The sequence below is a fragment of the Lycium ferocissimum genome, chromosome 6 (assembly GCF_029784015.1).
Source record: "Lycium ferocissimum isolate CSIRO_LF1 chromosome 6, AGI_CSIRO_Lferr_CH_V1, whole genome shotgun sequence".
Classification (NCBI taxonomy): Eukaryota; Viridiplantae; Streptophyta; class Magnoliopsida; order Solanales; family Solanaceae; genus Lycium; species Lycium ferocissimum.
The window spans coordinates 23,447,124-23,460,471 of record NC_081347.1 but is presented as its reverse complement, the minus strand read 5'-3'; the positions used below and the strand labels follow the sequence as shown (position 1 = coordinate 23,460,471).

The 13,348-nt window shown below is 39.6% G+C and overlaps 1 non-coding gene across 1 annotated transcript; it reads right to left on the bottom strand.

The window, feature by feature from the left end:
- Positions 1-13,037: 13,037 nt before the first annotated feature.
- Positions 13,038-13,143, bottom strand: LOC132061700 (small nucleolar RNA R71). Its single transcript, XR_009416122.1, has one exon. It is a non-coding gene; the product is annotated as a small nucleolar RNA R71 (small nucleolar RNA).
- Positions 13,144-13,348: the final 205 nt, after the last annotated feature.

Here is a 13,348-nt window from a genome sequence, read left to right as displayed (position 1 = left end):
TTTTGCTATCAGGTTCAGGGGATTAAGGTTCGTAAGACTGGAGGTGAGGTAAAATGGGTACTCGAGTCATGTTTGGACTGTGGGGACACTATACGATGACGTGTAGCTAGGGGTTTGACCGATGAGGTTGATGGTGTCTATGAGGTTAAGGGCGGAAAGGAAATTGTTGAAGCAAGAGTTAGTGATGTGGGAGCTTGGTTACGATTGGATAGTGTAGAGTGGATTTAAGAGTGTATTGATGAGTTGGTATGTTCGGTTATGTCATAAACCAATAGAGGTCAGTGGTTAGAGATATTCATATTCGCTAATTGAGGTAAGAGGTAATTCTTCGAGGACTAGTAATGTTAAGGATTTGAGTAAGGGATTAGTAAATATGCATACTTGAAATGGTAGATCAGTGATGGGTTAACTGAGTTAAGTTTGGTATACATTTCGAAAATTGAGTAAGGCAATTTGGGCAAGGACGATTCAGTGGGATACATAAGGATATTAGTAATACCGTTGTGTGATACGCCGAAATTAGAGAGCCTTTAGTTTAGAGTGGTAAGCGTTAAGGGATCGCAAATGTGCAGAGTGTGTGGTACGATCCTGTCTCCATGATTAATTCGGCTAGTTCGCAAGATTTACGGTTATGTGATATTCGATGGAGTGGATTCGAGGATTGATTAGGTATCGATGATCGTGAAGTGATTAGAAAATTGGGAATTGACAAGTCGAGAAAAGTTATAGTTAATTGTGAATCGGTAAGAAAAAGGTACATCTTAGGGATATCTTGGGTCAGTATGGCTTGTGGTGTCGTCTTCTTACATATTCCAGTTGAGATGTGTTTGTTGCGTGAATTTAAGAGGGAAATCTACAGGGATGGACTATGTGATATGACAGAGTTCTGTGAGGTTTGTGATCCATGACGAGTGAGAAGCATATTACAAAGGAACCAACTTGTTGAGGTTTATGAGAAGTGGCTTGATGGTACACCGTTGGGAAAGTTCGTAACATTCTAGAGTGAATGAGTTGGTGCGCTTTAAGAGAAATGATTGTGGAATTCGTATCTTGTGAGGCTACAGTTATATTTTAGGGGAGGGACCATACTCGTGGTAATATAGTATGATTGCAAATAATATTGACTAGACAGTTTAGGGTAAGCACTTTGGTTATTAGAGACTTGGGGGTAATTGCGTGAGATTTCGAGCGGCAGTGTAAGATTGGATACTTTCGAAGAATTTACGAACATATCCAGGTGATACTATGAGAGGTTTGATGGTTATATAATTACTATATGAGGCTTCAAGTTTTGCGTCGAAAGTTTGGAGTTGTATCGGATTTGCGTATCGGGTAAAAGTTGAGAAACATGAAGATCGAAATCGTAGGATATAGCTCTTCGGTACTAAGTTGATAACTAGGATAGGACTCAACTTGTGGAGTCGAAAGTGATGGACAGGATTGTTATGTGTGGTATGGCAGTGATTAGTTTCGAAATTCGGAGTCAGCTCTAATTACTAGTGGCCATATTCAGGAGTGGTGCATTTATTTAGGGTCAGCATTGTTCGAGCTAAGCTTAAAGGTCTGTGATTACACCTCCAGGAAGATATCTACGGACTCGAAGCATTTCAGCTCAGATTTGGGGTATGACAGATTTATAGAGTTTTGTAAGGATTTTCTAGTTGATTTGATGATATTTTTTCGAGAACGTTTATTCGGGATGCACAAGAGTATGCAATGAGCCTAGTACAGATTTGAGGAGGAACTATTGCGGGAGAGGTCTCTATAGTGATCAGTTGTTTGCTCAATGAGATATTCAGTGGTATGGTTCTTGTATTGTGATTTGAAGGTTTAAAAAGATTTGGAACTAGTTAAGTTGGCTGCCGATAAGATCAGTTTTGATAGAATTTCTTAGAGATCGAAGATGAATCAAGGATTTTTCTGGCAAGAGTAAGTTATGAGTTCAGAATTTTGGTATGTGTGTTCATATGTTTCTAAGAAATCGCGGTGCGAGTAACGGCTTTAGGAGATGTGGGAGAAGGAGTTAGTGGAATCAGAGTACTTTATCGGTTCAAAATGGGCTATGGTTTGTGAGTAGGTTTCAAAGGATTGCATTGGTTTGGGAAAGTGTTTGTGGGGCCTATTGATTGCCTTCAGGATTGCGGTGCTATCCAATCAGAGAATTCGAGTAAAAGCTAATTGTTATTCGAGGATCAGTTGTGAAGGAAATTTGAATGCGGAGATACGAAAACTGAAGCATGAGCTAAGTTAGAGAGTTGTGACTAGTAGAGTGAACGATCAGGTTTTAATGTTACACCCGGCAAGGGTGTCTTATGATTTGGGAAGGAAGGAAAGTGAGCCTGAGGTGTATTGGCCGTTATGACTACCCGTTGTTAGACCCTTGTTTTATGAGTTAGTTTTTCACTAGATCTGTCGAATGTTCATCGGTTTTTTTTTCATGTTTCTGTATTGTAGAAGTACCGTTCGAATGGTTTTTGTATCATTCGTTAGAATTCAGTTTTGTTTGATGAAAATCTTTCCAGTAAGGATAAGTCCGACATGCGTAGCCGATGTCTTCAGTTATTGCCGATTCGAGCATTTTTCGTCCTCTCTTCCTTGTCGTTCGAGGACGAGCGATTATTTATTTGGTATCTGATGTAATGATCCATTTGGTCATTATTGCATTTCTGACACTTTTGACCTGAGGGGACCGTTAACAAGCTCCCTGAGGTGTTATATTTGATTCGGGTGACTTTTGTGAAATTAGGCTTAAAGCGAAAAAGAATTGACTCAAAGTTGACTTTTAGGTAAACGGACCTTTTTCAGGAATCCGTTGATTCCGAGAGGTCCGGATGGTTTTTAGAACTTGTGTGCATATCTGGTTTGGTTCCTAATGCACTCGGATGTATTTTGGGAATTGGGTTGGAAAGCTAGAATTGTGGTATCGGGGGTTGACTTGGTCAACGAGACTTCCGTTGGGAATTCCAAGGCCATGAGCGCGTTCGTATCGTGTTTTTGTGCGTGTCTGTGTATGTGGGTTGTGAGCAGATAGCCTCAGGAGTTAGTTGGAAATTCGGGTTGAGTTGTCAAAATTCGAATAGTTTTCTGGTGTCTGGTGCACTTTATGAAGACTAGACCGCGGCGCCAGCTTAGTAATAGCGGTCACCCCGCGCCGTGCCGGCCCGTGCCATTTAGGCATGACCACTGTAGCGGTCAAGGACCCGGACCATCAAAAGGCCCAAAGCCGTCTCGAGTGGCCGGAAGCGGTGATCGGAAAGGGATCGCAGGCGAAATGATATAAAACCCCAAGTCTCTTAATTCATTTATTATTCTAAAAGTGGTTCATATAGGGAGCAATTCTAGAGGATTCTTGGAGCAGATTCTTAGTGGTAAGTCCTTCTAATCTCTTTGCTATTTCATTATTCCTAGTCATGTTAGAATCCCTTTTCCTTGTTAGTTCATTAGTAATGGAAGATTAGAAGTGGGTTTAATGGATATTCTATCTAGGCTTCTAAATGATGAAATTGATTGGGCCTATGCTAGATTATGATGTATCTGAGGTTGTTAATCATGTATCTTTCATTATTAGTGTTGAATTCTTGAATTTAAGAGTTAGGGTTTATACCCAAAATTGAGAGCTTTTCTTGGATTTCAAAATTGGGTGAATCCTTGAGTTAACTCAAAGAAATAGTTGTTGGGATTTGACTACCTAGTGTTTAATTGGATAATATACCCCTGAATTTCCCGTTTGACCTTGTGGGCCCCATTTTCCCTAACTTTTAGGGTTGGTTTTTGACCCATTTTGAATGATAGCACTATAGGTATCGATCTTCATGATTTCTAATCTAGATTTCGAATATGCCTAGACTTTCTTAATCTGGAGGCTCGACCAAGGAAAGCGGAGGAGTGATTGTTGGTGTTTCCATTGTTCGGCCATCCAGGTAGGTTATGGCTTACCCTTGGTGAGACTTCATGTAGCAAAGCAAATATTTAAATGATATTGTCGGAGACAGCATGTAAACCTTCGGGTATGAAGTTGGGCTGGATGTTGCCTTAAGTTGGACCCTGTTGTGTGATTGGGGCTAGCCACCCCGTTGTGTTGCGACTTGATTGTTCTATTGTGATTGGCTTCATGCCACATGATTGATAGTAGATATTGGGAACTGCTGTTCCATCTTGATTATGATATTGTAGCACCTCACTTTTTGATGTTGATATGAGGATAGAGTTCCATATGACTTGTTTAGTCTTTCATGATATTGTTGGCGTACCCATGTTGGTACTTGTGATATTGATCTGATTATTGATGTTGACACATACATTGCACGCATTTTCATCCTTCGTGATCTACTGTTAAGACATTATTGGTACTTGATGAAATACTTTGATGAGTTGGGCTCTGTTTTTTATGAGAGTGACGTGAGAGTCTGATATCCGATGTTTGTCCCGGACTCGTGGATTGAGTGAGTTCATGGACTCTGCAGGTCCCCCAAGGTGGTGCTGATGAAAATCCTTCGTGGGCAAAGATCTGGAGTCTCGTCTGTCTGTTAGGCAAAGATGTGGGATCAGTAGCACTTAGACTTCACGAGTCACCTTGGTAGACTTCGCGAGTCACCTTGGGTTGTGCTACCGAGACGTCAATACTTCCGTCCTGAGTACATGTATACACAATATTGCATAGCATTGCATTGCATTTGCATTCATACACTATTGCATTGCATTGCATTGCATTATGGCCTATATTGTGATGATCAGGTGTTTTACTTGTGATGTTGGTTTCAGATTGGATATATTGAGACTTGGCACACTTAGATTTAGATGCTTCTACCTAGGTGATAACGGATACTTGGTTCTGATTTGTGCCTGACTTATACTTGTTGATTTGTCTGCCTATTCTGCTTTATTGTCTGAATTACGTTAGCTATACTTATTCGGCCGATTATACCTACCAGTACTGTGTCTTGTACTAGCCTGCACTTGCTGCATTCTTTTATGAATGCAGAGTTCCAGGTTGGATCTGCTTTCGTCTCCCATGGCTGATATTCGCTATCAGCACAGCTTCGATTTTCCAGGGTGAGCACGAGACATTCGCTGCCTTGAAGACTCCTCTTATTTATGTCTTATTTTCTATTCCGAGACATATTCAGTGTTGATGTATTATTGATATTCCAGACTTGTAGTTTCTTGTTAGATGCTCTTGTATGGCTTAGACCAGACCTTGGGTGTATTTTCTTATTCTGCACTTTCTTTTATACTATTATCGTAAGACTTACGTAATTTATTCTCTTTCGCTTAATTGATTTATTTATTTATGCCTTTATTATTGTTGGGTTGAGGGTTCGCTTACTGACGTGGGAAAGGTAAGTGCCCGCACGGCTTAGCTAAATTGGATCGTAACACAACTAACTGAACAAAAAAAAAAAAAAAAAAAAGAACTCCAAAACTCTCCTCACCTCCACTCTCCCTTATCCATATACTTATATATATCACACATCACACAGAAAAAAGATACAATATACATAGATACAAAAGCAGGAAAAAAAAATACACAAAACTTAGAGAGGAAAAAAAAAATACTGAGAGAAAAAAAATTATCAGTTTCGAAAGATTTGGTTTGAAAGTCAAGTTGGAGTTCGAGTTTTTCGTTCGTGGCTTTGAGTCTATGGGCCTGAAATTTAGCCGTTGTTAAATGTGGAAGTCAGTAGATCGTAGCCGTTTTCTTGTTGCGGATTAATCTACGCAAAGGTAACACGCAATCTCTTTGTATAGTTTAATGTCACGATTATATTAGAACTAATTCCATTGTTACGAAGTTTCTAAGATTACGTATGTGTCTAAATGATTATTACTCGTTGACATTACAATATGAACCATCAAATTTTGCATTGTTTAATCTAGAGTACAGGGTATTAGTCGTCGCACATAATAGTACTATTAATGTGGAATTTTCTCTATATTTTCATTTACTACATGAAATTACCTAGAACAAATTGCATTGTGCTTCTTTTCTTTTTCTCTTTTTGTTTATGAACAACTAGTTTAATGTTTTTTGTTTGGATAGTTTAATGATATAACAGTAGAATAAAAAAAATAAAAATTGCGTGATAGCAAATATCATGTAACAGAGGTCTATAGAATTACTTTGGGTAGCACATAAATCTTTTAAAGAAACTTGAGTGTCATACTGATAAGAGCTGGCTAAAACAGTGAGAGGAGTTCCAATTTTTCTTTTTCTATTTTTTTTTTTAAAAAAAAAAAAAACTTTTCATTTTTTGAAAAATGCTCTTTTTCTACCATAATTTGGTGTTAAGGTGCTCGGTATATGTCACGACCCAATTTCGCTAAGTCGCGCGGGCACCTACCTTTTTCACCTCGGTAAGCGAACCCTTATCCCAACACTCTTAAAAACATGAATAAATAAATAAATAAATAAATAAATAAGCGGATGAGATAGAAATACGTAAGTCTGACGATAATGGTATACGAAAATACGGAAGTACGGAAATACAACAAAACCACCCCAGAATTCTGGTCTAACCATATAAGAGCCTCTAACTAGAATCTACAAGTCTGGAAGTAATAAAGATACATCAATAGTCTCAATACGTCTCAGAATATCAAATAAGACATAAATAAAAGAAGAATGTTCAAGGCGGTTAACATCCTCATGCTCATCCTATAAGACTCCAAACAGCAGCCCTCGAACTACTATCAGCCACGAGGAGTAGAGGTCGAACCAACCTGGAACTCTGCATTCATAAAAGAATGTAGCAAGTGTAGGTCAGTACAAACAACAAGTACTTATAGGTATCATAGGCCGATTAAGACTAGCTAATGTATATAAAGACAATAAAACAAGATAAACATATAAACCAACAAGTACAAGTCAACAATAAGCCATATCCATGGTACAAGTCATCACCTATGTTGTAGCATCTAAACCCAATTGTGCCAAGTCTCAGTATAGCAACTCGAATCAATATATCACAGTAATATCACAATAAACAACAGAAACCAAGATACAATACAATGCAATACTGTATGTAGGATGAATGCAATGCATATGCAGCTTTGTACAACATGTCCCGGATGGAATGACTCCACGTCTCGGTGATCATGACTCATGGGGGACCCGTGAAGTCCATGTACAACTCGCTCTGGAATATTTCCTCGAATCACCCTCTCACGATCCCGGCAATGACCTAGGGCATCAGACACTCCATCGTTCCCTGCTAGAAACCTCGGGCAACGAACACTCATCTCTCTTTTACGCTCTCCAGCAGAAACCTCGGAGGCTACACTCTCTCACATATCATGATCAGTACCAGAACCATGCATATATCAATGTATCATGGAAATGCGTATGAATATGATGAAATGTGATATCAACAACCAACATAATCCGAAACAATACGACACATGGCACAGAAGTAACATCAACAATAAGGCTACACAATAAGCCATAATGAATCACCATTCTTATCTCAGTATTGAACGAGTAAGTATCGCAATATCAGATCCATGATATATCACTAGCAACAATTATCAATGTCTTAATGTATCAACTAACCCACAAGTAAATAGGAACTAGAAGGGTGAAATTAGGAATCTAAAGGTCTCAACGTGAAATTAAAGCTCTAAGTGATCAATTCCCATCAATATCAATCTAGAAGAACCAACAATTTACTCAAATTCGGATTCTAGGCAAAACCCCCAAATTTAGGTATAAACCCTAACCTCTAATCCCACAGTTTAGCCACTAATTAGGAAGAATCATGCTATAATAGGTTATAATCATCAACTCGATGCTTACTAGAGCTAACCGAAACAATAAATCATGATTTAGAAGCCTAGAACGAAGAACCCAAGAAACCCTCTTTTAAATCATCAAATACTTAATGAACTATCATGATAAAGGAATTCTAAGGTGACTAAGGACAATGGAAAATTAAAGGAATTAGAAGAACTTACCACCAAGAGTTTCTCCCAAGAATCACCTTGAAAAGCTCTCAAGAACTATAAAGTCAAAATAATAAGGAATGAGGAAATTAGGGCTTTTAATGCTGAGTTAATGAACTAATCAGCCCGATATCGCTTCTGCGGCATTGGAACCGCTGCAGCGGGACCGCGTCAACAGCCACTCGACCGCCACAACGGTCAACTCACAAATGCACTTGGCAACCGCTATAGCGGGCACCAGAACAAGATTTCCCCAAAATATTCACAATCTCAACCCGAAATCCCGACTATCTCCCAAGGCCATCTGCTCACATACCACATACACAGACACATATAAAAACACACTACGAATGAACTCGTGGCCTCGGAATTCCCAACGGAGGTCGCGTTAACCGGGCTAACTCCCGATACCTCAATATCAATTTCCCATCCCAAGTCCCAAAATGCACCCGAGTGCATTGGGAATCAAACCGAATATACGCACAAGTTCTCATCTGGACCTCTCGAAATTGATGAATTATCGAAAAAGGTCAGTTTATCCAAAAATCAACTTTGATGAGTCAACTCTTTTTCACTTAAAGCCCAATTGTTCCAAAAAGTCACTCAAATCAAATCCAAACACCTCGGGAAGCATGTCAACGGTCCTCTCGAGTCAAAAGTGAGCTAACAAACTCTGGAAAAGTTCAAACAGTGCCAAAAAGATTATACCGACTAAGCGGGTCGTTACATCAGATACCAATTAAACTATCGCTTGAAGGGAAAGAAACAGAGAAGTACCTAAATCGGCAAACAACTGAGGATATAGGCTACGCATGTCGGACTCAGTCTCCCAAGTGGCCTCCTCAACAAGACGATGCTTCCATTGCACCTTCCCAGAAGCAATCTCCTTAAACCTCAACTTCCGAACTTGCCTATCCAAAATCGCAATAGGCTCTTCCTCATAAGTCAATTTCTCATCAAGCAATACCGAGTCCCAACGAATAATATAAGTACCATCGACATAGTGCTTCTTCAAAGATAGACACATGAAAAATGGGATGAACTCCTGCCAAGCCTAGAGGCAAGGCCAACTCATAAGCAACATCGCCTACACTGTCAAGAATCTCAAATGGCCCAATATACCTCGAACTCAACTTACCTCTCTTCCCAAATCTCATAACACCCTTCATGGGTGAAATCTTCAATAGAACCTGATCACCAATGACGAACTCTAAATCTCAGACCTTCCGGTCCGCATACATCTTCTGTCGACTCTGAGCTGCCAAAAGCTTGGCCTGAACGACCCTCACTCTCTCAATAGATCCGTACCCCAAGGTCGAACCTCAAGTGCATCAAACCAACCAACTGGAGATCTACATCTCCTATCATACAAAGCCTCAAAAAGGCGCCATGTCGATACTTGAGTGATAACTATTGTTAAACGCAAACTCTGCCAACAGCAAGTATTAATCCCAATGACCACCAAAGTCGATAACTCAAGCTCTCAACATATCCTCGAGCAACTGAATGGTCCGCTCGGACTGCCCATCGGTCTGTGGGTGGAAAGCTGTACTAAGATCTAATCAGGCACCTAACTCATCCTGAAAAGCTCTCCAAAAGTGGGAAGTGAAGATAGTACCTCGATCAGATATGATAGAAATAGGAACCCCAAGTAATCTCATACTATCACGAATGTACAACTTGGCCAACTTCTCCGTGGTGTAGGAAATCTAAACTGAAATGAAATGTGAGGACTTAGTCAACCGATCAACTATCACCCAAACCAAATCAAACTTACCCAGGGTCTTTGGAAGACCCACAATGAAATCCATGGCAATCCTCTTCGACTTCCACTCGGGAATGGGCATCCTCTGAAGTACATCACCGGGTCGCTGGTGCTCATACTTAACTTGTTGACAATTACCACACTTAGCCACAAAATCGGCTATATCCCTCTCCATGCGACCCCACCAATAGTGCTGCCACAAATCACGACACATCTTAGTCGCCCCCGGTTGAATAAAATATCGAGAGCTATGGGCCTCAGTCAAAATCAACTTAATCGAGTCACTAATGCGAGGAACGCACACACGCCTCTTAATCCTCAAAGTACCCTCAGAATCAATCATGGCCTCACCCCTCAGAACCCTATCTCGAATCTTTCTCAACTGAGCATTCTCAAACTGATGAGCCCCGATCTGATCTAACAAGGATGATCTCGCCTCTACATAAGCCAAAACTCTGCATGGGGCTGAAATTAAGACGAATGAAACTGTTGGCCAGAATCTGAACCTCCATGGCCAACGGACGCTCGGAAGCAACCAAACGTGCCAAGCTTTCCATAATCGTGGCCTTGCAACTCAAGGCATCAACAACCACATTAGCTTTACCTGGATGATAAAGAATAGAGATGTAATAGCCCTTCAGGAGCTTCATCCGTAGGCACTGCCTGGAATTAAGATCTCTCTAGGTAAACACGTGTTGAAGGCTACGGTGATCGGTAAAAACCTCATAATGGATACCATACAAGTAATGCCTCCAAATCTTCAAAGGAAAGATTACGGACAATAACTTTAAATCATCGGTAGGGTAATTCTTCTGATGTATCTTTAATAATGGGAAGCATAGGCTATGACTCTACCCTCCTGCATCAACACAGCACCCAAACCCACATGGGATGTATCACAATAGACTGAGAAATCCTTACCCTTCAATGGAATGCTAGAATCGGTGCTGAAGTCAAAAGAGACTTGAGCTTTTGAAAGATCTCCTCACAATCATCCGACCACTGGAAGGGAATATCTTTATAAGTAAATTTGGTCAAAGACGAAGTAGTTGAAGCAAAACCCTTCACAAATCGGCGGTAGTAGCTAGCTAAACCCATAAAACTACGGATCTTAGTCACAATAGTGGGCCTCGCCCAATCCCTCATAGCTTTAATCCTTTGAGGATCAACCACGATCCTATCCTTAGACATAACGAGGCCCAAGAATGCCACAGACTCCAACCAAAACTCGCATTTTGAAAACTTAGCAAACAAGCTATTCTTCTTCAACAACCCAAGTACAGTGCAAAGATGGCTCTCATGCTCCTCTCTGCTCTTGGAATACACCAAGATATCATTGATGTGCCGTGAAATTATGGCGCATTCGATGCTCTTTAGCTATAAGGTTTATTTGTTTTTAAGAAAGTCTTGTCTTTTTGATGTGTTTGTGATATGTTGCAGATGTTTAACGTATTTCAGGCGCAAGTCGTGGAAATAGAGTAAAAAAGATGTTCAAAGAAAGAAAAATAACTGAAGCCTGATTTATACGGAGGAACATACGGACCGTAGAATACTCACGGTCCGTAAAAGCCATCGTAAATGCTTAGCAGTAAGGCCTCAGACCTGAAGAGGAAGTCCAGGTAGAAGTACGGACCGTATATTATTTACGATCCATAAATCCCACCGTAGATTGGTTCCAGAGAAATCTTAAAGAGAAGAGGAATTTACGGACAAGTTATACGGACCGTATAATATTTACGGTCCGTAAAAGTGGATCGTATATCTGACAACTGGAGAAGATTTTACGGAGAACTGTTCACTGATTCTACGGACCGTATAAAATGTACGGTCCGTACATTGGTCCGTCGGGGGTAATTTTGTCGATGTTATTTTGCACGACTTAGACTCTTATAAATACCTTATTTAGGTTTCTTGTAAAGCACATTACTTGGTAAACTCAGTTTTATTTCTCTTAGCACTAGTTATTCATAGTTTTGGAAGTCTTTTGGGAATTACAAACAATTGCATTTAATTTCTCTTCAATTCCAAGCAACCAATTGTAAGCATTATGATCTCCATTATTTCTTATTGTTCTTCTTCCTCTATGAGTAGCTAAATTCCCTTACTAGGGTTGTGAACCCAATGATGGGTCTTTTGTGATTGGGTTTGTGATTGATATACACATAATGAATTATTCGAATTTATTTATTCTTCATTCTTCATTCATAATTAATGGTTGCGAACATTAATTAAAGTCATAAACTTTGATTTATTTGGGAAAATAATTAGGGTTGGTGAGAATAAATAACAAGGACTCAAAGCTTTAAACTTTGTTTAATAAATTCACTTAGGAATAAGAAGAATTCACTTGGCATGATTAATCCATCTTCATAGTTACTTTCTTATATTTGGAAAAATCATAGAAAGAGATAATCTTATTTATTGGGAAATAGTAGAGAATTATATAGAGATTAAGTGCATTCATATAATGATCCATTAGAAGCATATCAAGATCAATACCCATGATCATATACTCTATCTAACGGGGACACAACCTTATTTTATTTTACCATAAATTAGCACCCAAAACAATTAGTTAGCAATTAGTCATAAAAAATCAACTTTTACCAAAATTATCGGATTAAGACATTATACCTAGATTTTGCATTCTACGACTTTAGTAACCTTTTCACACCATATTCCCTGTGGGATTCGACCCCAACCTTGTTGAGTTACTATATTTGACAACATCCGCGTTATGCCATATTTAATAGGTGTAATTTGAGCGTATCAAATTTTGGCGCCGTTGCCGGGGAATACGGTTTTGAAATTACTAAATAGTGTTTGCTTTGATTGAAGTCTTTTTCTTATTCCATCACACCTTGTTTGCTACTCTGTGTAAACCAGGTGAACATGAGTCAGAATCAGCAAAATCAACGTGCTGGTAACTAGGGGAATCGATTGAATAATCAGGCGAATGAATCAGATAATGAGAATGTTTTTGCTGATCTTGTTCTAGAGGAGGATTATGCATCTGCTATTGTCTATCTTCAAGTTGGAGCTTCTAGCGTGAAAATTGACTCCACTCTATACCAGTTGTTGAAGCTTGAGGGATACTTTCGGAACTCTACCGAGAATGACCCTCAACGTCATTTGCAGAATTTTGTGGATGTGTATGCTAATCACATCCAAAACAACATTTCAAAAGATGCTATTCAGCTGAGGTTATTCAAATATTCCTTAGCTGAAGATGCAAGAACATGGTTTGAGAAGCTGCCCCGAAATTCGATTACTACATGGGCAGAGATGGTGACTGCTTTTCTCACGAAATGGTACCCTCCTAGCAGAAAGGCTGAAATTCGTTACAAGATCTATGAATTTAAGCAGCGACCGGGGGAACAACTATATGAAGCCTGGGAGAGATTCAAGGAGTATTTGCAGAAGAGTCCGAATCATGGTTTTTCGGAGCACATATTAATGTAGAAGTTCTACCGAGGGCTAGATCCAGTGACGCAGTCAGTTGCTAATAATGCCGCTGATGGTTGTTTCCTGAACAAATCTTATTGACGAGTGACTAACATACTGAACAAGCTGACTACTCACAATCAGGCTTGGCATTCAAACAATGCGGATGTTGTACCATATGGTAGTGCTATGATCCAGAAT